This window comes from Engystomops pustulosus, chromosome 7, assembly GCF_040894005.1.
Source record: "Engystomops pustulosus chromosome 7, aEngPut4.maternal, whole genome shotgun sequence".
NCBI lineage: Eukaryota > Metazoa > Chordata > Amphibia > Anura > Leptodactylidae > Engystomops > Engystomops pustulosus.
This window is the reverse complement of record NC_092417.1, coordinates 78,623,308-78,648,536: the sequence shown is the minus strand read 5'-3', so window position 1 is coordinate 78,648,536 and position 25,229 is coordinate 78,623,308. Positions and strand designations below refer to the sequence as shown.

The 25,229-nt window shown below is 44.2% G+C and overlaps 1 long non-coding RNA gene across 1 annotated transcript; it reads left to right on the top strand.

The window, feature by feature from the left end:
• Positions 1–10,066: 10,066 nt before the first annotated feature.
• LOC140068854 (uncharacterized) lies at positions 10,067–11,075 on the top strand. The gene is made up of 2 exons (XR_011848592.1): positions 10,067–10,350; positions 10,811–11,075. It is a non-coding gene; the product is annotated as an uncharacterized lncRNA (long non-coding RNA).
• Positions 11,076–25,229: the final 14,154 nt, after the last annotated feature.

Below are 25,229 nucleotides of genomic sequence, written 5' to 3'. Positions count from 1 at the left end.
CCAGCTCCGATTACTGGGTATTCACTTTCCTGGACCCACGGTACAAGCAAAATCTTTCCACTCTCATCCCTGGAGAGGAAAGGAGTGTGAGAATGCATGAATACCAGCAGGCCCTGGTGCACAAGCTGAAACAGTATTTCCCTTCTGATAGCGCTAGCGGCAGAGTGCGTAGTTCTGCGGGACAAGTAGCGAGGGAGAGTAGGCGAGCAGGCAGCTTGTCCAGCACTGGCAAGGGTACGCTTTACAAGGCTTTTGCCAGCTTTATGTCACCCCAGCAAGACACTGTCACCTGTCCCCAGTCTCGGCAGAGTAGGGCTGATCTTTACAGAAAGATGGTGAGGGAGTACGTAGCTGACCATACCATCGTCCTAAATGATCACACAGCTCTCTACAACTACTGGGTTTCAAAGCTGGACATGTGGCACGAACTGGCGCTGTACGCCTTGGAGGTTCTTGCCTGCCCTGCCGCTAGCGTCTTGTCCGAGCGGGTTTTCAGTGCAGCTGGTGGCATCATCACCGATAAGCGTACATGCCTGTCGACTGACAGCGCTGACAGGCTGACGCTTATTAAGATGAATAAAGCCTGGATTTCTCATAATTTCCAATCTCCACCAGGTGAAGGAAGCTCAACCTGAATAATTTATGCACTCCTCCTCCTCCTCATTTTCCTCCTTCTCCTCCTCTTTGTACACTAAAGCAGAGGAAACTGGCTATTTTTTGACAGGGCCCACTGGCTCTAGCTATAGTACTTTATGCATTTAATTTTTCTGGAGGGCCACCTACCCGGTCCTCTGTTTTAAACAATTTTTGGGACTGCCACATACAGGCACTCAATCTATTCCATTTTTCTGGAGGGCCACCTACCTGCTCCTCTGGTTTGAAAACTTTTTTGGACTGCCACATACAGGCACTATCCAAATTAAATTGTCTCCATAGCAGCCTCCACACGTTGTCTCCATTGCTACCTCCAAAAGTCGTCCATATAGCTGCCTCCATACATCGTCCCCTTATCAAACGAGGTGTGTCAGGCAGAAATTTGGGTTGTTTTCATGGATTCCACATCAAAGTTGTTAACTTTGTCGCCACCCTGCTGTGTTATCCACAAAATATACTGGCAAGCTTTTATGATTAACCGATATTATTTCAGCGCTTCTTGCGCATCTGTTTACATTCCCCTCACCCGCCATATCCCAAACTTATAAGAACGCTACTACACTTGATCTTATACAAAAGGTTCTTAGAAGTGCTGTTTGGGGAGTAGCCTAGAGACAGGGGCTTGGATTGGCGAAAGCTCGCCTGGCAGCGGAGCGCCAGCTCCATCTCAAGATCCAACTAACATAGTTTTAACTGCAGCACCTTTAATCTACTACTAGTTCACTGCCTCCATACATGGTCCCCTTATCAAACGAGCTGTGTCAGGCAGAATTTTGGGTTGTTTTCATGGCTTCCATGTTAACTTTGTCGCCACCCTGCTGTGTAATCCACAAAATATACTGGCAAACTTTTATCATGTACCGAAATTATTTGAGCGCTTCTTGCTCACCTCCTTTGGTTCCTCTCTGCCACCCATTGGTTTGAAGCCCGAGTCCATTTAGGGTATGTCGCCATGACACTCTCTAGCCTGCTGCCGCTGCCTCTGCATGCCGTCCCCTATAGTGTCAGGGTCAATTATTGGATGTTTTAGATGCTATCTAGCTTCATTCTGTCACTCTGTCATGGCCATGCTGTTGCCCATAATTTTGGCATAATGGTGCGATTATGCAGCCTCAGAGGCATCCATGCATGCTGCCCCTGCTGTTTCCTGTCCATTTCCGTGGTGTTTCCATCCTTTTCTGAGGTTCCCAGGTGTTTGGCCAAGCTTCCCTGTGCAGAGCCTTGGTCCCCTTGAAAAATGCTCGAGTCTCCCATTGACTTCAATGGGGCTCGTTATTCGAGACGAGCACTCGAGCATCGGGAAAAGTTCGTCTCGAATAACGAGTGCCCGAGCATTTTAGTGCTCGCTCATTTCTATATGTGACCCATTCTTATATCAGATAACGCAATAAAGAATCAGACATCACACCCATTAACTGAAGTAAATCACCTAAATCTTTACATTTGTAGTTTAGGTGACAGGATGCCACCTGTCCTGCTCTGCTAGCAACCATCCCATTCAATGGGGCACATGTATGTAGTTTTTCTGCTGCCACTTTGAGACAGCAATTACTTGATTCTGCAATTAAAACTTCACAAATTGCGAAAAATCGCACAAAAAGTGGCACAAAAAAAGAAAAAAAAAAAACAATAGGAGTGATACATGTTCCCAATGACATGAATGCAGCCCCAGGATTGCATGTTTATTAAACTTCCTAAATCACTACCAGATCTCCAGAGGACTTAAATCTACACAAAAATTACATCAATGAACACTAAATATGTGCATCCGATATTACATGCGCAGTGTCAACTGCCAGTTCCAATTAACTTTATATCTTTAATATGCTCCAGACAATCTATCGCAGCACGCTCCACATCCAGATATTATGCAAATTTCTGAGGTCATACATATTGATGGCGGCCTCATTTAAATGTCTGCTGCTGAAGGAGTCTTCCTGCTGTGCAGAGGCCACAGGCCCATATCTGGTAAGTGGTATTAATGGCCATAGTCAGGGTTGATTTATTGGAAGTGTTAGGCTCACAGTACACAGCCCATGTCCTTACCATTTATTTCCCCCACAGCTTTCTATAGAAGATTATACATACTCTATGACACTGAGGAACAGTGTTCACCCTCTGCTTTACTTATCTCATAGTAATCTTCATCTATATCATGTCTTATACGTTGGTCATGTCTAGAGATGCTCTCACAATCCTTCGCATCATCCTGTTGTCCCCTGCAGATCTGCAGATTCAGTGTCTGTATAAATTATGATCGGTTTTGCCAGTTGTAGTGTTGCCCCTATTTTCCATTATCTTAACTTCACAGAAATGTCTACATTTTTCTTCTTTTTAAAGGAAAGCGTCAGATAAACTAATTAAAAATATCTTTGAAAACTGTTGTTATACAATAGTACAACAATTCCTGTATTGTTCCCCTGTATCCTGTAAAATTCTACAGTCCGATCATAAAGTTAACTCACTATCTATGCAAATGGCCCCGTGTGAGTCTAATCATCTTTCCTCTGAGCTGAATACAGCATACTTGTGTGACTCAGTAACGAGAATTCCTGAGGGAGGCAGCGTCGGACTGGCGCCCGCCACCTGCTAGGCCCCCTGTGCCTATACTGGGGTGAGGGGAGAGGCCTGTGACTATACTGGGGTGAGGGGAGAGGCCTGTGACTATACTGGGGTGAGGGGAGAGGCCTGTGACTATACTGGGGTGAGGGGAGAGGCCCTGTGACTATACTGGGGTGAGGGGAGAGGCCCTGTGATTATACAGGCTACCTGGGTAGAGGCCCTGTGACTATACAGGCTACCTGGGGAGAGGCCCTGTGACTATACTGGCTACCTGGGGAGAGGCCCTGTGACTATACTGGCTACCTGGGGAGAGGCCCTGTGACTATACTGGCTACCTGGGGAGAGGCCCTGTGACTATACTGGCTACCTGGGGAGAGGCCCTGTGACTATACTGGCTACCTGGGGAGAGGCCCTGTGACTATACTGGCTACCTGGGGAGAGGCCCTGTGACTATACTGGCTACCTGGGGAGAGGCCCTGTGACTATACTGGCTACCTGGGGAGAGGCCCTGTGACTATACTGGCTACCTGGGGAGAGGCCCTGTGACTATACTGGCTACCTGGGGAGAGGCCCTGTGACTATACTGGCTACCTGGGGAGAGGCCCTGTGACTATACTGGCTACCTGGGGAGAGGCCCTGTGACTATACTGGCTACCTGGGGAGAGGCCCTGTGACTATACTGGCTACCTGGGGAGAGGCCCTGTGACTATACTGGCTACCTGGGGAGAGGCCCTGTGACTATACTGGCTACCTGGGGAGAGGCCCTGTGACTATACTGGCTACCTGGGGAGAGGCCCTGTGACTATACTGGCTACCTGGGGAGAGGCCCTGTGACTATACTGGCTACCTGGGGAGAGGCCCTGTGACTATACTGGCTACCTGGGGAGAGGCCCTGTGACTATACTGGCTACCTGGGGAGAGGCCCTGTGACTATACTGGCTACCTGGGGAGAGGCCCTGTGACTATACTGGCTACCTGGGGAGAGGCCCTGTGACTATACTGGCTACCTGGGGAGAGGCCCTGTGACTATACTGGCTACCTGGGGAGAGGCCATGTGACTATACTGGCTACCTGGGGAGAGGCCCTGTGACTATACTGGCTACCTGGGGAGAGGCCCTGTGACTATACTGGCTACCTGGGGAGAGGCCCTGTGACTATACTGGCTACCTGGGGAGAGGCCCTGTGACTATACTGGCTACCTGGGGAGAGGCCCTGTGACTATACTGGCTACCTGGGGAGAGGCCCTGTGACTATAATGGCCATGATAACAATACTGGCTACAGTGGGGGTCAGCATTGTAAAATTCCCCTCTTTGGGACAGTGTTATGCTGTTTTTGAAGTGAGGAGCCCAAAAATATTTTGTGTTCTACAGAATCTACCGGAAAAAAGCTTGGGGGCTTTATGCAGCTGACACAGCGAGTTAGGTCATAGAAGAAGATGAAAGTAAGATTGATAGTAAGTGCTGGTATTACCCCTAAACTCACAATTCTGCAGGATCTCTCCTGTGCTGTGACTCGCTGTCATTTTCTCCTATGAGGAGAAAATAAGACTTTTACTCAAATAGCTACAGTCGCAGTACACAGCCATACATGGAGCTACAGCAGCAGTACACAGCCATACATGGAGCTACAGTCACAGTACACAGTCACACATGGAGCTACAGCAGCAGTACACAGACATTCATGGAGCCACAGCCACAGTACACAGCTATACATGGAGCTACAGCCACAGTACAAAGCCATACATGGAGCTACTGCAGTAGTACACAGCCATACATGGAGCCACAGCCACAGTACACAGCCATACATGGAGCTACAGCCACAGTACACAGCCATACATGGAGCTACAGCCACAGTACACAGCCATACATGGAGCTACAGCCACAGTACACAGCCATACATGGAGCTACAGCCACAGTACAAAGCCATACATGGAGCTACAGCAGCAGTACACAGCCATACATGGAGTTATATAAGCAGTACAAAGTCATACCTGGAGCTACAGCCACAATACACAGCCATACATGAATCTACAGCAGCAGTACACAGCCATACATGGAGCTACAGTTGCAGTACACAGCCATACATGGAGCTACAGTTGCAGTACACAGCCATACATGGAGCTACAGGCGAAGTACAGTGCCATACATGGATCTACAGCAACAGTACACAGTCATACATGGAGTTACAGCCGCAGTACACAGTCACACATGGGGCTACAGCAGCAGTACCCAGCCATACATGGAGCTTGAAAACAGAGAAAACAAGCTGCTTGTTAACAAAAAAATTGGAGGCACTTCTGGGCTGGAATAGCATGAAAATACATAGATGGTGCATCAACTTTAAGAACAGACTGTGGAACTTTACAGGCATGGGGAGGAACAATATAGGGATAGTTGTACTGCTGTATAATAACAGTATTAAAAGATATGCTTGGTGTGGTTTAGTTATATGACAGCTCTACTTTAATAATATTTTTACTACGCTTTTCAATGATGTCCTATTTTATAGAAGGTTTGTCATTAATTTTTTATCCTATGCGTGTCCCAGTCACTTTTCATTATACCATTATTTGCAGGATTTATTTTGAAAAATCTTTGTGTAAAGTAAAAATGAAACAATTTATTGTCAAGGGAGTTTTTGAAGTCAGTTTTGTTGCAATGCTGCATCACCTTGACAAAGCTGGGGAATCTTCAAGTCTGTCCTGACATGTTTTTTTGCAGCAAGATATACAGTCCAGCAGCCTCAGCTAACAGGAAAATAACAAAATGTGACTCCAGCACTGGATACATACACTACTTGTTAAAGAGAACCCGTCATGCAAAATAACCCCCCTAAACTTAATATATTTTCATAAACTGCCATTAGAAAGTATTGCCTCTATCCCTTCATTGTCCCTCTACATGCCTGTAAACCTAAGCAATGAGGTCCTAAAGCTGTATGCAAATGACCTGTGAAATGTCCAATGAGTCATTAGCATATTCAAGCTGTCCAGCTTATTCATGAGTGGGAGGCACAGCCACACCCCCAGTGCTTGACTGACAGCCTGTATAATGATGTGAGGCTGTATAATGATGTGTTTCCTGGTGCTGGCAGCCACGCCCCCTGCAGCCTGTGTGTGTATAGGAGAGATATAACAGCTCCAGGCTGCAGCCATGTTATAGCAGATCATGTCAGGTACTTGTGTAGCTGATGTCTGTGTCTCTGTGTATTAGGAGGATGCAGCTTGTCAGCAGATAAAGCCCTGACACTAGCAATGCTTTACTATACATTACACACAGACATGAGCAGGGGGAGGAGAGGGGAGTGGTAACACGGGTGACATCACTGCCTCTGACCATATGACCCGCCTCATTTACATAATAAAGAATAGATGATTTTATAATGATTAATGTATGAATTGACTAGATAAAGGCTGGGATGGATCCTTGTGAGCTACTCCAACAGGTAGTAGTGACAGGACAAGTGACACAGACCTGATGACAGGTGTCCTTTAAGTATAAGGCGTGATGTCACAGTAGAGGACATGCTGTTATTGTAAAGTTTACTGACCTCTGGATATATTATACACCACTCTGTAATAACTATAGAAATTTAAAAAAAATGGCCCTAAACAAGAGTGCATGCTAGGACTTGCTAGGGCAGGCAATATAGTAATATGGCAGATTAATTATTAACTTGATTCAGTAGTTAGCACTACAGCCTTGCAGCACTGGGGTCCTGGGTTCAAGTCCCATACAGATCAACATCTACAAATAGTTTCTATGTTCTCTCTGTGTTTGCGTGGGTTTCGTCCTACAATCCAATACATACTGGTAGGTTGATTAGATTGTGAGACCCATTGGGGACAAGGACTGATCTGGCAAGCACAGTGCAGCGGTGGGTAATCTGTGTGCGTTATATAAATAAAGGAATTATTATTGTTAGGAGGACAAGTGAGGGGGCAAAATATTAGGGGGCTTTATTCAATTTTTGTAAACAGTTAATAAATTGCACTTCAGAGACATTTTGGATCATCCTGGCATCAGCCTCTGAGCTACTTTTATCGACTGTACTGCTATTAGTTGATCAGTCTTTGTTGATCTTTTGCTTCCACATAAATGCATCAGACTTTGATTTAATCTCCCCTTAGTCTGATTCTAATATCAAGTGAAGCTGTACATCTAGCAATCTTTCCATTTAGCGTTTTCTCTGTATGTTTACCTTGTACGATTGCTTAACCTACCATTACCTGCCTGTAATTATTATTCATAAGATGACAATTATTATTCTGCAGTTAGACATTTAACGCTCTGGATGTTTTTCATTTGATTTTTGGCAGATTTTCGGATTTATCAACCATCTGGAAATAGGAGGATGAGAGAAATGTGAGTCACAAAAGAAGTAATAGCATCTGTGATCAAGAGAAATCTTCCCTCTAATATAGAACAAATATCTATCTTTTTATTTAGTCATGAGAAAATAGAGGGAATCTGTCACCAGGATTTACCTACACAAACCAACTGCTATATTATGTAGGGATACGCCCACCCATGACACTAATACCTTTGTTTTGCTCCTTCAATTCCAAAAGTTAACTTTAGAAATATGCAGTCTTAAGTGCTTTGAGGGCGATAGCAGAGCACCTCAGAACTCGCGAAGCAGTAAACTCATGTGGTGGCATTAAAAACACAGAATTTAATGACCGCTGCTACAGGAATTAACCTCTTAGCGTTCTACACCGTACATTTACACATTGTAACGAATCCTATGGAAAAGTGCCATATACTGCAATACAGTACAGTAGTATTGCAGTATATGGTAGGAGTGATCAGGCCATCAAGGGTTAAATTACCCTAGATGTTCTAAAAGTAGTAAAAAAAAAAAAAAATTAGAATTCAATATACTGATATACAACTAAATAAACAGTAAAAATCACAAAACATCACTGCTTCTCAAATGCCTGACCAAAATATAAAAACGGTTATTCCTGACGGTGAACCCCATAATGGAAGATAGTGCCCAATTATCCAAAACGCCACCTTTACACCATTTTACATCACATAAAGATTTGTATACAAAGTGATCAAAAAATTGCACAGTCCTCAAAATGGTAGCAATGAAAACGTCAGCTTATCTTCCAAAAAATGACACCACACGCTCCTACACCACAGTATGAAAAAGTTTTCATTTTTGAAAATGTATTAAAATACAATAAAACCTGTATAATTTATATATGGTGTGGGATATTTGGCCCAGTAGAGACCGTGGTAGCGGGGTGCTGGGATGCAGTTCAAGACAGTGACACCAAGATACAGTCCAAAACAGGTCTAGCCTGCGTTTATTGCAGCCGGTACAAAATAAAACAGCCTTCACACTCAGGCATTAAATAAACAAAAATCCTACCCGTCAGGGTGCTAACTATACACGTATTCCACTAACTCACCACTATACAAAATCACTTGGCTGCTCCAGGCACAGAGGTCAGGGCTGTGTGCTCTCCAGCCTCCTTTCAGAGAGAGACCACACTCTTAGCTCTGCTCAGCCACTTTATGGAGACTGATTAGGCTGCTCCCATCACCTGTGTCCAAGGTGCTGGACAACACACCTCAGCACTAAGGCCTTGTGTAATAGCAAAACCTAGGGGAAACATACCGCCCATCCACAGTTAACCCCTTCAGTGTCTCACAATGGTAAAAACTGAGTCCACAATAAAGTGACACAAATGCGTTTTTTCGCCAATCTCCCCACATTTGGAATTTTTTCCAGCTTCTCAGTACACGGCATGGTATAATAAATAACGTCACTGAGAAGTAACATTTGTTTTGCAGCAACAAAAACCCCTCACACTCCTCTGTACACGGAAAAATGAAAACGTTATAGATTTTAGAAGGTAAGCGAAAAAATGAATGGAAAACCACTGCGTCCTTTATGGGTAAATATACAGTTGCTCCATGAATTAATATACAGCCCCTCAAACTTTTCACTGTAACAGCCAGGCTCCTTTATTTCTGTATATACAGCCCCCTTCCCCATGAATTAATTAAATGCACTTTAAGTACCATATAGTGGGCAGTAGTAAAATAATAAACATTAACTTATCTCATGGATGCAAGTCCAGGGCTTTGTTCCACGCTCCTCTTTACCTCTTTTGGGCCACAATCTTCAGCGCAGCGTCGTATGTGCAGCAGCAGGAACGCTGGCGGTGTGAAGTCATCGCGTCCTTGGCCAGCGTCCTGCACAGTGAGCAGAGACGCTCTGCCTGTCAATTAGGATAAGCTTGCAGCGCCCCTCCCCCGGGCCAGCACGCTGTATCCCAATTACATTGGCGACACAAGGATGCCAATGTAATTGAGTTTCATGATCAGGCCAGCATGTGTCGGGTGGGCCCCTCTGGGGCTTCCACACAGCAAAATGAGCAGCAGAGCCCTGTTCCTACCAAAGAATTTCAGCCTTTACAGAGGGCGCATCAATATGTGCAAATCGTTGTATCTCACAAGAAAGTGCTAGTGCAAGTGCAGAGGTTAGCTCCTAGTACTTATCAGCCTGCCATATTAAAGTGCCAATGCATCATTACAACGGCCCATGGTTTAAAGAGTACAAAAATGTATCAAAGTAATTTTCCCAATAATCCTATTGTATCTATTATTCTGAATTCACTTACCCATAGTGTATAGTGTATGTAGATGAAGTACACGTGTCAGGACTTGAACCGGCGAACTCCGCTGTACCAGGCTGCAGCTGTACCAACTGAGCTATGCAACACTCTGGACAGCTCCAACTGATCCTTGGCCTAGTTTCTGGCTTTCCAGTTCCTAGTTCCTGTTTCCCTGGCCTTGCTCCACCCCTTCCTAGATTGGACTTCCTATTAAACTCAGCCTTGCCTATACATCCTTGCAAGATTATTGTGCTTCCAGCCTGTAGTCTAGCTTGTCTCCTTCTCTCCTGCGATTGACTCCTCTATTGTGCAATGACCACCGGCTTCCTCCTGACTATGATACCTGCCTGCTCCCTCAATACTGACACTGATCTTCTGTGCTACGACCTCCGTCTTTCTCCTGACTACGATACTTGCCTGCTCCTCTGTACTGCTAAGCTTCTCCTGTGTTCCGACCTCTGGCCTTACTGACTAGGATTCCTGCCAGCAATAACTCAAGTAAGTTACAACACTTAGACTCCAAAACCAGACCCAGATCGTTACAACGCACGTTTTGGGTGTCATCGCTTCCTCTAGGGGCTTGTTTTGTATCTCGGCAGTACTGTCTCTGACAAGACAGAAAAAATGTCCACCTAAAGGGACGTAGGTGTTAGTGCTTAGTCTGAGTTTGCAACACATTTAATAAAGCGACTTGACAGAATTATGTCACATGCTGTATGTTAAAGGTGCACGTAAAAACAGGTGGTGCACACTTTTCAAGCAGTGCAGGGTGTACCAGATAATTGAAGATCATGCACCAATATTCAATAATCTGGTGCACCCTGCACATTTGTGAGACAAACTGTGAGGCAAGACTTCAACTCTATCTGTGTCTAGAGAGGACACAATATAGTTGTTAAGGTAAACCTACCTGATAGATCAAATCCTGTAATTTCTACTTGTCTTATTTTCCTAAAAGCATTGCATCAGAGAATACATTTTAAGATGGCGCTGGCATCATGGACCATAATCAAAACATCAAGGCTAAAGAATTTCAAAAATGCATTATCCTGACGTCAATGTGCGACAACAGGGAAGTTCTCCAATCAAGAGAATTCATAAGCTGGGAACTCTCCTCCCTCTTCTGTTTCTCTATTGTTTTTCTATATAGTTTGTGAAACCAAATAAAGCTTGTGCAGTGCTGATTTTTGCCCTGTGCAACAGCATTAGCAAATCTTGCATTAGCCAGTTGCCTGAGTCATTCTTTGCATGCTTATTGATTCGAAACACACACTAAAAGAGGATATCTTAAATCCTACCCTGTCAGCTGGAGGCACTGCTGAGATACCCCATGAGCAGGACCAGGAAGCTCCAGCACCGTTTGCAGCCTCGGGAGTCACCTCTTCCTGACCGGGACTGATCAACCCAGATCACGGTAAGTTTCAGATTACATATGCTAACCTGTTACTTGCCTGTGACTCGGGGAATGGTGACACCTGTCACTGTAGACAGCTGGGATTGGAGGGTAAATATGTATAGCCACCTGGTGTCCTGTGAAATTGAAACAAGTGCCTTGGCTGCTGTATGTAAGCGCTTTGCTGAGCCAGAACAGAAAGGGAGGGGGAGGACGTTCCAAGGTCAGATAAGATACTGAGAGGAATGGAGAGAGAGAGGCCAGGATAGTGGATAATAGGCCGGGTGTCAGGGATTTTGTCAGGGAAAATTGACAAGGAATTCGGGCATGAGAGATCATTAAGGGGGGCCTTCTGAGAAAGCTCTGACACGCAGTGAGCTAAGTCTCTGTAACTGGTGATCGGGGAGCTTGAAGTTCAGCCCTTAAGCCGGTGAGCAGCTGCATTGGTAAGGGTCTCGGGATAAATTAATCTGTGGTCTCGGAAGAGAAAGAAAGTCCTCCCGGATGGAACCACTGGCGCACTAGCGATAGTTCAGTGCAGGGAAGGGAAAGATGCATAGACAGAAGGTTGATGTAAGTAGAAGGTTATGCAACGTTGACATAATGGAACAGGATGACTGGTAGCATTATGGTGAAAATAAAAGTAGTAGTGAAGGTTTGAAGGTTTTGGGATGTGTCAGAGGATCTGATGATTATACAAGTGAGAAAACTTGATCAGATTTGCAAACAGACACTTAGAGTCTCTGTCTATGATGGACAGACCAGGACCGAGTGACAGGGATCCTTCAGAGTGCCCATTGAAGAAAGAGACGGGCAATAAGGGTCATTTTAGGACAGTTTATTTTTCAGCGGCAGCCATCTTAAGACAGTTATATTCCCTTCAAGTCCCTGAAAGTTAATTGCTTATGATTCTAGTTTTTGTTATAGTTTAGCAGCTGAGCACCCTTGAAGATTCTTGATAGATATCTGGAATAAACGCTGGCAACATGTGATTTCACCTAAAAAATTCCAGATCTCTGGTTGGATAATTCTTGGTATGTGTAGTTGTTAATTATGGTCCAGTTATAACTTATTTGATCCTGACGATTAGAGAAAAATTACAATTAGAGTGTTGCAATGTCTATGGTACCTGCTTTCTGGAGTTTGTAGCGTTGAGATTGTGGGGGCAGCTGAGCTTTGCCTGAGCTGCCTTATCTTGTGTTTGTGTTTTGTTCAGAACTGACCTTGACGTTCACAGAAAGCTGAATTTCTTCATATTGAGCTGCTAGTGCCAATGTTTACAATAGGGGAGGGCACAGCGCTGCGTTTAGAGTTCTTTTTGACAAGCAAATTCCTTCAAGTCTTCTTAGACTGTGATACAAGCCCTGTTTATGCCATGTAATGTCGTTGATGTGTGTACCCCACGAACAGACTAAGCAAGAACAAGCTGTATGACAGAGCTTATGACTGACTTTTATTCCCTTATGACTAAAAACCAACACAAGTATAACTGACTTCTGTTTGAGAAATTGGAGTCTGGCCAGAATTTTATAGAAAGCACAGAACACCGGGCTGGAGATGGTGAAGGGAGAATCCTATATGTCTAGATGAGATAAAGAGGAGATGTAAACGGTAATGGAAGAGTTCCACGGAAACTGTTTACAGCTTTAGGACACATGGGGGTGACCTGACAGTGTAGTGTACATCTAGGACTAGAGACATCTCTGGCAGACTTACGTACAGAGGGATTGATAAGACTCTGACAGAGTGACGTACAGAGGTAACAGAGACCAGGGTCGGTAGTTTCACAGACCACGCCAAAGTGAGACTGACAACAGTTCCGGAAGTCTCAACTGACCGACCCAAGTGGGCCTGTGTCCACTGCTGGGAGGAGACATTATTGAAGTGACTGGCCACATTCTACGGAAACAGAGATGGCCCCCAACTGGGCAGGACTAGGGGGGTGGTAACTAACGAGGACGTCAGCAAGTACACCTCACAGAATTAGCTCCTCTCATTGTAGAACTGAAGTTTGACTCCTCTCCTGCTAGCCCGATGATGATTTTAACTCATTCCCAGTCAAGAAAAAGACCCAGAAAGAACAGCCGGATACATGTAGGAGGGTCCATGACCTCCAAGCTGCCCCAACACCACACAGTCCCGAGAGTGACATATTATTCACTGTTATTGATTTGGCAAATGTTCTCCTCTCTGTGCCCCTACATGAAGATTGCCAGTACCTATTTGCACTTACCAGTTCAGTATTTTAGTATATCTGGTGCAGATTCACACAAGGGGGAGGGGGGTAAAACTCCCCCAGCGAGTACTCCGTGGCCCTACAGGAAGTAGACTGGCAGACTGGATGTTCTCCTTTTACAGTATGCGGATGACCTACTGTTTGTGTGCCTCCATTTTGCAGGTTTGCCAGAATGCATTTATTGACCTTATGTGTTTTCTGTTACAGACCTAGGGGGAATCGTGTCTTTAACACTAATATCCAGTATGCCTCTCGTGACCTCAGTGCCTTGGTCCAATCTCCTCCCCTTCTGGGGCGGGATACTTTTTCTATGGGAATGATTTGTAAGTGTGAAATGTCTCCTTTATGTTGTTCATGTAGATGTTTGGAGAGTCCTGACATTTTTTAATGAAATGAACTTTTTTGCTGCTGTAATGTGTTCTGAAATTCTCATTTTCAATTTTCTGGTCGTACAGCCAATACATTGTTTATCGCATAATGTACATGTGGCTAAGTATACCACATGATCACTATTGCAGTTCATGTAGGATTTGATATTATACTGTTTATGTGTATGTGTAGACGAAAAGATGGTAGTTTTATGTAGTATATGACACAAATTACATCGTGTACCTCCACATTTGTAACTGCCTTTATATTTAAGCCAAGTTTGTTGTGTGTCCTTGTGTGTCATAAACATGTTGGGAGACAGTAGATTCCCTAAATTGGGTGCATTCTTGGCTATAAAATCTTACGCTTTGTTCAATACTTGGGACAGTTTGTCATTAGAGATGAGCGAGCACTAAAATGCTCGGGTACTCGTTATTCGAGACGAACTTTTCCCGATGCTCGAGTGCTCGTCTCGAATAACGAGCCCCATTGAAGTCAATGGGAGACTCCAGCATTTTTCAAGGGGACCAAGGCTCTGCACAGGGAAGCTTGGCCAAACACCTGGGAACCTCAGAAAAGGATGGAAACACCACGGAAATGGACAGGAAACAGCAGGGGCAGCATGCATGGATGCCTCTGAGGCTGCTTAATCGCACCATTATGCCAAAATTATGGGCAACAGCATGGCCATGACAGAGTGACAGAATGAAGCTAGATAGCATCTAAAACATCCAATAATTGACCCTGACACTATAGGGGACGGCATGCAGAGGCAGCGGCAGCAGGCTAGAGAGTGTCATGGCGACATACCCCTAAATGGACTCAGGCTTCAAACCAATGGGTGGCAGAGATGAACCAAAGGAGGTGAGCAAGAAGCGCTCAAATAATATCCGTACATGATAAAAGTTTGCCAGTATATTTTGTGGATTACACAGCAGGGTGGCGACAAAGTTAACATGGAAGCCATGAAAACAACCCAAAATTCTGCCTGACACAGCTCGTTTGATAAGGGGACCATGTATGGAGGCAGTGAACTAGTAGTAGATTAAAGGTGCTGCAGTTAAAACTATGTTAGTTGGATCTTGGCATGGAGCTGGCGCTCCGCTGCCAGGCGAGCTTTCGCCAATCCAAGCCCCTGTCTCTAGGCTACTCCCCAAACAGCACTTCTAAGAACCTTTTGTATAAGATCAAGTGTAGTAGCGTTCTTATAAGTTTGGGATATGGCGGGTGAGGGGAATGTAAACAGATGCGCAAGAAGCGCTGAAATAATATCGGTAAATGATAAAAGTTTGCCAGTATATTTTGGGGATTACACAGCAGGGTGGCGACAAAGTTAACAAGTTTGATGTGGAATGCCCTGTAATAGCTCTTGGGCGGTGTGCCTTTTATCGCCTAGGCTCAGCAGTTTGAGCACCGCCTGCTGTCGCTTAGCGACGGCACTGCTGCTGTGCCTAGAGCTAGCGACTGATGGCGCCATGCCCACGGATGGTAGTTCGGAGGAGGGGTGGGAGGAGGAGGAGGCATAGTAGGCCTGAAACACCTGGACCGAGGTAGGCCCCGCAATCCTCGGCGTCGGCAGTATATGACCAGCCCCAGGGTCAGACTCGGTCCCAGCCTCCACCAAGTTAACCCAATGTGCCGTCAGCGATATATAGTGGCCCTGCCCAGCAGCACTCGTCCACGTGTCCGTGGTCAGGTGGACCTGGTCAGAAACGGCGTTGGTCAGGGCACGGATGATGTTGTCTGACACGTGCTGGTGCAGGGCTGGGACGGCACATCGGGAAAAGTAGTGGCGGCTGGGGACCGAATACCGAGGGGCGGCCGCCACCATGAGGTTGCGAAAGGCCTCGGTCTCTACTAGCCTATAGGGCAGCATCTCCAGGCTAAGCAATCTGGAGAAATGGACATTAAGGGCTTGGGCGTGCGGGTGGGTTGCACTATATTTTCTTTTCCGCTCCAGCGTCTGGGGTATGGAGAGCTGAACGCTGGTGGATGCTGTGGAGGATCGTGGAGGCGACGATGGGGTTTTTGTGCCAGGGTCCTGGGCAGGGGGCTGACTATCAGCTGACACAGGGGAAGGAGCAGTGGTGTGCACGGCCGGAGGTGAACGGGCTTGGTGCCACTGAGTGGGGTGTTTAGCATTCATATGCCTGCGCATACTGGTGGTAGTTAAGCTAGTAGTGGTGGAACCCCTGCTGATCCTGGTTTGGCAAAGGTTGCACACCACAGTCCGTCGGTCATCCGGTGTTTCCTTAAAGAACCTCCAGACTTCTGAAAATCTAGCCCTCGCCGCGGGAGACCTCGCCACGGGAGCTTCACTACGTGACACATTTGGCGCTAATGCACCAGCTCTGGCCCTGCCTCTCCGTCTGGCCCCACCACTGCCTCTTCCAACCTGTTCTGGTCGAGGACTCTCCTCCGTCTCAGAAGCACTGTGTTCACCCGGCCTCTCAACCCAGCTTGGGTCTGTCACCTCATCATCCTCCGATCCCTCCTCGGACTTCCTGCCCTGACAACAACTTCACCACTGTCTGACAACCGTGTCTCCTCATCGTCGGACACCTCTTTACACACTTCTTCCACTACGTCAAGAAGGTCATCATCACCCACAGACTGCGACTGGTGGAAAACCTGGGCATCGGAAAATTGCTCAGCAGCAACCGGACAAGTGGTTTGTGACTGTGGAAAGGGTCCAGAAAACAGTTCCTCAGAGTATGCCGGTTCAAATGCCAAATTTTCCTGGGAGGGGGCAGACTGGGGGGGAGGAGGCTGAGGTGCAGGAGCTGGAGGAGTGCCGATTTCGGTGACATGGGTGGACTGCGTGGAAGACTGACTGGTGGACAAATTGCTCGAAGCATTGTCGGCAATCCACGACATCACCTGTTCGCACTGTTCTGGCCTCAACAGTGCTCTACCATGAGTCCCAGTAACTTCAGACATGAACCTAGGGAGTGTAGCTCTGCGGCGTTCCCCTGCTCCCTCATCAGCAGGTGGTGTCTCACCCCGCCCAGGACCATGGCCTCTGACCCCTGCAGTAGTTGGACACCCACGTCCCCGCCCTCGTCCTCTACCCCTAGCCCTCGGGTTAAACATTTTGAAAATGAAAGTTATAACTTACATTTTTTTTTTACTTTTTTTTGTGGTTTTTTTTGTGTTTTTTTTGTGTTTTTTAGTTTTTAAAACCAAACGATGCTATCCTATTGCTATGGCTATTTTCTAGCCAAGTATGAAAGCACACTGCTATGCCAGATGAGATGACGCTGAGTTATGAAAAAATAAACGTAAAATAAAAAGTAAATGGCAGACTGTGCCTAATTTCAATCAAACCCCTAATAAATTGTCCCACTTCGGTCTTTGCGATGGATATGTGCATCACTAAGCGTTAAACACAACGGTCGCAAGTCTCACTGCAAATTCCTCACAATATGGTAGTAGATGCACTACAGCAAGGCCAGCCACCAGCAGATCAACCAGAAATAAAATATATAACGCTATTGTAGGCCTAAGTAAGCCGTTTGGATTCTCCTATGGCTATTTTCTAGCCAACTATGAAAGCACACTGCTATGCCAGATGAGATGACGCTGAGTTATCAAAAGATAAACGTAAAATAAAAAGAAACTGCCAGACTGTGCCTAATTGAAATCCAACCCCTAATAAATTATCCCACTTCGGTCTTTGCGATGGATATGTGCGTCACTAAGCGCTAAACACAGCGGTCGCAAGTCTCACTCCAAATTCCTCACAATTGGCTAGTATATGCACTGCAGCAAGGACAGCCACCAGCAGATCAACCAGAAATAAAATATATAACGCTATTGTAGGCGTAAGTAAGCCGTTTGGATTCTCCTTTGGATATTTTCTAACCAAGTATGAAAGCACACTGATGAGATGACGCTGAGTTATGAAAAAATAAACGTAAAATAAAAAGAAACTGCCAGACTGTGCCTAATTGAAATCAAACCCCTAATAAATTTTCCCACTTTGGTGTTTGAGGTGGATATGTGTGTCACTAAGAGCTAAACACAACGGTAGCAAGTCCCCCTGCAAATTCCTCTCAATATGGTACTAGCTGCACTACTAGTGCCAGCAAGCCCATCCACAAGCAAACAAAAAAAAAAAAAGTATAACGTTATTGTAGCCCTAAGAAGGGCTGTTGGGTTCTTGTTGAATCACTCCTGCCTAACACTATTCTAATAGAACACCCTAACGCTTTCCCTGACCAGCAGCAGCTCTCTCCCTAGCGGCATCCAGACACAGAATGATCCGAGCAGTGCGGGCAGCGGCTAGTCTATCCCAGGGTCACCTGATCTGGCCAGCCAACCACTGCTATCGACGTGTAAGGGTACCACGTCATGCTGGGTGGAGTGCAGAGTCTCCTGGCTTGTGATTGGCTCTGTTTCTGGCCGCCAAAAAGCAAAACGGCGGGAGCTGCCATTTTCTCGAGCGGGCAAAGTATTCGTCCGAGCAACGAGCAGTTTCGAGTACGCTAATGCTCGAACGAGCATCAAGCTCGGACGAGTATGTTCGCTCATCTCTATTTGTCATCTTGGTATAATATGGGCAGATGTTTTTTAACAACTCGTGAGATTTGATTGTATTGTTTACTGTATGTTGTACTGAATGTAATGGTCTGATTGTTAATGTTGTCATTGCTATTCTTTTGTTGCTTTTTCTTTGTAAAGTACTGTGTTCTCGATTTAGTGATAACAACCGCTTCTATTCTGTGTACATGGCTACTATTATATCCTCTTTTTAATAGTCGCTGTGAAATTTGTGTAGCAGCCTCTCTATAAGTATGATTGTCAGAACATATGCGCTTAGCTCGTATATATTCCCCTCTGGGGAGATTACGTATTACATGTGGAGGATGGCAGCTAGATGCATGCAACAAAGTGTTGCCTGATATTGGTTTTCTGTATAAATTAGTATGTACACATTCTTTTGAATTGTTTCCAGTTAAAGTTATGTCTAAAAAAAGAGATTGAACTGCATGAATAAGAAAATGTAAATTTTAAGTTGAGGGAGTTAGCATTGAGGTACTGTATGAATTTAGGTATATTATTGTTGGGACCTTTCCATATACATAGACAGTCGTCTATATAGCGACCGTACCAGATTATATGTGATGTAAACACATTGTCTGTGTGATAAATGTATTTTTCTTCAAACCAATACATGTATAAATTTGCCAGCGTGGGTGAAAATTTAGCACCCATCGGGCAGCCTTGTTGCTGGAAATAAAACGAACCATCAAAATTGAAAAAATTGTTTTTCAATAAAAAAAAACTAATACCTCTAAAATATAATTGATAAGCTCCCTTGAAAATGTACTATATTGAGTTAAGTGATGTGAAATTGCTTGAACAGCTAGTGTGTGTGGTATGCAAGTGTACAATCCCACCACATCACATGTAACCCATACATAATCATGCTGCCACTTCATAGTGTCCATTGCTTTCAGTACTTCAAATGTGTCCTTTATGTATCCAGGTGTTCTTCTCACGAAGGGTTGTAAGATGTTATCCAACCATGCTGCTATTTTTTCTTTTGCGGACCCTACTCCCGAAATGATCGGTCTTAATGGTGGAGGGAAAACATTTTTCTGTGTTTTCGGTAATGCATAGAAGATCGATGTATTGGGGTATTCTGGTATCATATTATCCACTGTTTGTTGAGAAAAGATATTCAAAAATACACCTTCCTGTAACATTTTTTCCAATTGAAATTTAACTTGGTTTGTGGGGTCTTTGGGTGCCATAGTGTATGTTTCAGGTTCTTGTAACATCTTAAGAACTTCTTGTTTATACAGTTCTTTATCCATGACTGTGATCGTTTCTCCCTTATCTGATGATCGAATTATAATATAGGGGTTAGCTTGGAGTTCTTTTATTGCACTTTTTTCTTTTATTGTAAGATTATTTGTGTCTAGATCATGTTGTTCTTCATATAGTATCGCTAGATCTTTTTCTACTCCATGTTGAAACTGATCCATTGCATCTGCTCTGGAGTTCACCGGATAAAATGAAGAATTAGATGTGACAACGAAATTAGCAGCTTGTTGTGACAATCAGACCATAACATTCAGTACAACATACAGTAAACAATACAATCAAATCTCACGAGTTGTTAAGAAACACCTGCCCATATTATACCAAGATGACAAACTGTATTGAAGTATTGAACAAAGGGGTAAGATTTGTAGCCAAGAATGCACCCAATTTAGGGAATCTACTGTCTCCCAACATGTTTATGACACACAAAGACACACAACAAACTTGGCTTAAATATAAAGGCAGTTACAAATGTGGAGGTACACGATGTAATTTGTGTCATATACTACATAAAACTACCATCTTTTCGTCTACACATACACATAAACAGTATAATATCAAATCCTACATGAACTGCAATAGTGATCATGTGGTATACTTAGCCACATGTACATTATGCGATAAACAATATATTGGCTGTACGACCAGAAAATTGAAAATGAAAATTTCAGAACACATTACAGCAGCAAAAAAGCAAAACAGTTCATTTCATTAAAAAATGTCAGGACTCTCCAAACATCTACATGAACAACATAAAGGAGACATTTCACACTTACAAATCATTCCCATAGAAAAAGTATCCCGCCCCAGAAGGGGAGGAGATTGGACCAAGGCACTGAGATCACGAGAGGCATACTGGATATTAGTGTTAAAGACACGATTCCCCCTAGGTCTCAATTACAAAAACAATTTATTATACATATATTAGAATGATAGCTTACCTTGAAAAAGTTTTTCTTTCTCCGTTTGTTTGCCGCAATGTTTATAGCATATCAAAAGGCTACGACTAAGGACTATACATAGTCCGAAACGCGTCAGATTTCTTTTTGTTATGAGACGTCTTGTTTTTAAAGATAACAATTTTTCTAATAAAGTGGAATTTTAACGATTGATTAAAAAATTCCTTTTTGCCTGGACGCCGGACAGATCTCTCTTTTTTGGTTTCATTAACTCTGGTCCCCGCACAGCACGTCCGTGCATCGGCAGAAATTACAAGACGATTATGAAAAGTGGTGAGCTGAACTCTTTTTCTCTTTATATATTTATTAAGGTGGTAAAGACCCTACAGAAGGTGACACTCTTCCAGAGACTGCAGATGGATTTTATCCAGCTACCAAAAAGTGGTACGTAGCAATACGTGCTTGTGTGCATTGATCTCTTTCCAGGGTGGCCAGAAGCTTCTCCCATGACCAAGGCTACTGCCAGAGCTGCAGCCAAAGAAGTTGATCCAGACAGAGACCTCAGGGCGCCTACCCTGAAGCCTGGAGACTATGTGGTGGTAAAGAGTCTGGAACCTCGCTACAGCGGTCCTTTTCAAGTCCTGCTGACCAGTGTCACGTCTGTGAAGCTAGAGGGAAGTCAGAATGCTTCCACGCTTTTTATTGCAAACTTACTTATTCTTCTTGCTAGCTGGTCTCTTCTGACTGACTGTATGCTCAGGGACACCCCAACCATGACTATCATTGTATCTATAGGGCTGACCAGAATGCCCCCAGGGTAGGAGACTTTACCTACAGTTGGTACAACAAGACAATAACCTTCTTTAACATTGACAGCACAGGTAATGTATTAGCAGTGTGTACTGGATTTGTGGGGATAGGAGAGTCAGGTCAGGCCTAGAGGCTGGGAAGTTTAGTGTACTGTGATAAAGTTTGTGTATTCCTTCCTCATGATCCCCAAGGAGAAGATAGACTAGACACATAAAGAAAAGGTAGAGAATCCCAAAGGATTCTGAAGGTCTGAGAGAAGCGCCTATATTCCATTTATAAAGCTTTTTTTTTTTTATATGTTTGACAGAATACAAACTAATTTGGAGAGAAAAATCCCTTGATTTTTTATTGCTGTCTACTAAGCAGCATAACATTTTTATTATTTTGTTGATTGAGCTTAGGGCTTATTTTTTACTAGACAAGTTGTACTTTTTATTGGTATCGTGCAGGGATAAATTTGAAAGTATGGAGTTTTTCTTTTGTTTAGTTGGATGCTCAAAAATCATAAATTTTTTTCTGTGTCTGTTTTTTTTTTTTTTTTAAGACGTTCACCATACAGGTTTAGTAATGATTTTATTCTTAATAATAATTCTTTATTTATATAGCACACACAGATTACGAAGCGCTGCACAAAGCATGTCAAATTGGTCCATGTCCCCATGGGGCTCACAATCTAAACAACCTACCAGTATGTTTTGGAGTGTGGGAGGAAACCGGAGTACCCGGAGGAAACCCCCGCAAACAGGGAGAGAACATACAAACTCTTTGCAGATGTTGACCTTGGTGGGATTCGAACCCAGGACCTCAGTGCTGCAAGGCAGAAGTGCTACCCTTGTACAGATTCTTACATCTGTTACATCTGTTACACCCAATATGTGTTGTTTGTGTGGTGATTTTAACTTTTTATTGTGTTTCAGGGTTTTACACTATGTGAGGGATTTAGGGAACTTTTATAGTATATTAAATTTAGAAAAAAAAACTTTTTACACTTTTGTTTTTTTTTTGCCAACCTCTGGGGATCATCTGATCACTTAATTAATTAATACACTGCCCAACTGATGTATGGCAGTGTATTATACCAGTCAGCCTATGCAAATTCCAGCAGGCAGTTAAGTAAGGCAGACCTGGGGTCCGTCATTGACATGCCTGGGGGAGGGGAGATGATCAATCGTTGGGTTGATAGGTGGGTGACACCTTTAGGTGCTGCGGTAATGTTGGACCCCAGTGTCTAAAGAATTAAACAGCCGAGATTGCGACTGTAGGAGCAGCCAGCCTCCTGCATGCATAGCACGGGCTCACCTTCTGAGCCTGTGCAATTTCCATACCGTTGGGGAACGTGCTGGTGGGCGAAACACAAGCTCACCATGACGTTCCCCAACGTCATGGTTGCCTAAGGGGTTAAACCAGTTTTGTTGGTCAGACAAGCATTATAGGGCTTATTTACTAAGGGTCGCAGATCGCACTTTCGTCGGACTGAATTGGGAGGCGCGCGGCATAAGGGCTCAATCTGGAGGTGGGTCCTTCCCCTATATATACCTTCCCATGTATTGTTCACATGTACCCCTGAGGAAGCCTGCTTGCACAGGCGATACGCGTGGGGCATCTCTCCTCCAGCACCTTTCCTGACTGCACCATGCACTTTAGGTAAATATTCTCTTTATTGCCTTCATGGCCAAGCTACTTATATTCATATGCCTGTATACTTATTAGGTTTATTTTTTGACTGTTGTTAGTCTTGTGCCAAACCAGGCCCTGTGGCCTGATATGTACATCACACTTACTTTTCACTTTGCATTGAGATCCGGTTCGGTTGCTGGACCACAGCACATTTAGTGCTTTTTAAGTGTTTTTATATATTTTTTGATTTAATAAAGGATTTGTTACCACTTATATACATCCTGTCTTTCTTTCGTGATTTATTATCTGTATTTAGGATGTTTATGCTGGGGCCTTCTTTTCCCAGCTTTACCTCTTTAGACCCTATTTTTGTCAAACACTTTCGTCGGACTGTTCGCAGTTTTTGGGATTTGCGCGGCTATGACAGGTATTTAGCAGGGGATTGTGTTGCATGCGATCTGATTGTGGCGCAGCTGCACTGGCTTTCATGCGACAGAAATTGGGGGGCGTGCCGTTGGACGATTAAACGTTTTGGACTGAGTGCGAAATTTAACTTTCAATTTGTGTTGCAAGACAAATGCACTTACATGCACCAGGAAGAAGGTGAACTCTTGCGGACCTGAGCGGGGAACGACACATACATGATATCGGGCGCGATACACGATCTTAGTGAATCACGGCAGAGTGCATGATCATTGGACAATGCACTTTGGATGAACTCAAGTGGCCGGGTGAGTAAATTTGCCCCTATATGTCTAAAGGGACCCTGCACCCAAACCTATGTCTATTGCTTCAGTCTTTTTTTACGGTGTGCATCGTGTGGGTTCAATAAATTTTTTTTAATTCTCCCGGTCATTACGGACGCGATGATACTATATGTGTAGGGATTTTAGGCAATTTTATTAATTTTTATTTATTTTATTATTAAATAACATTTTTTTTTAAAACTTTTTTACTACTTCCACCACGGGACATGAACAAGCAATGATCTGTCTTGCATAGGATGACACTGTGCCTTTAAGATCGTGTCACAGACGGTTGGAGAGACTCCCAGCAGACAGTTTAAATGCAATGGTCATGCTGACCACTGCATTTAACTGGTTCAACATCCACGATCGGAGCTCACTGGGTGTTACACTGGGGTGTCAGCTGTTAGCTACAGCTGACACCCCGTGTTTAATGAGCCAGCCAGCATCAGTTCTGTGTCCTATGTATCGGATGCTGAGTGTTAAAGACCACTGCTCAGCGTCCGATATATCCAAGAGGTTAAAAAAAGTTATTCAACTATATACGAATAGTTGCCATATAAGCAACAACTCAAAAGAATGTGCAAAGTCAGACAGAAATCTGGGGCAGCCTCTTTAATAGATCTGGCCCATTGCTTTGTGGCCAGGTAGTTAAATAAATTATGAGGGTATAGATATTGATCTTCTACTATACAGCATACCATGTATAACACCAACTGTTGGAAGTGCAACATGCTGTGGTTTGAGACAGTGTAAGGGTCTTTGTGGACACAAGGAGAGCTAGGCCATAAATGCCTACATTGCTCCTAATAAAGATTGTATAAATGGCCTGCATGTGATAACAATGGACTGTGCTCTTACTTGGAGAGTCTAAGGCTATCCTGACTAGAAGACACTGAGGACAGCTGCATGTCATTGCCCCCTGGGGATTCTCCCAGATCTAGGGGGAAGCAAAGATTCAAATTACTTGTACTGCAAGTTTGTGTGATAAGAAGATATGGAAGCAAGGATGCCACCTATTGACTCTACATTATCATCAGATTGGCCAAGACAGTAGTTGAGGTGGTATGAGGATGGGCAATGTATGTAGGCTATTTTTATGTGTGTATGTATATAAGATTGCATAAAGATCTTTAGTTTGAGCACTTCCTCCCCTACCCTCTTACCGATACCTTTATCTCGATCCTGTAGTTAGTTACCCATTGGGGCAGAATTATCAAGCTGTCTAAAAGTCAGAATATTCTTAGTTTAATATTCTTAGAGGGTGTGGACCAATCACAGCTCCCCTTTAAAATACTCATGAGCACTGGTAAAATGAAAGCTGAGCTGTGATTGGTTGCCATGGGCAACTAAGAATATTCTGTCTTTTAGACAGCTTGATAAATCTGCCCCAATGTGTATATTTCCCTTTATTGTACCCTTAATAAATTCCCTATAAAGATCCATTGAATATTGTTTAATATGAACTGGCACCC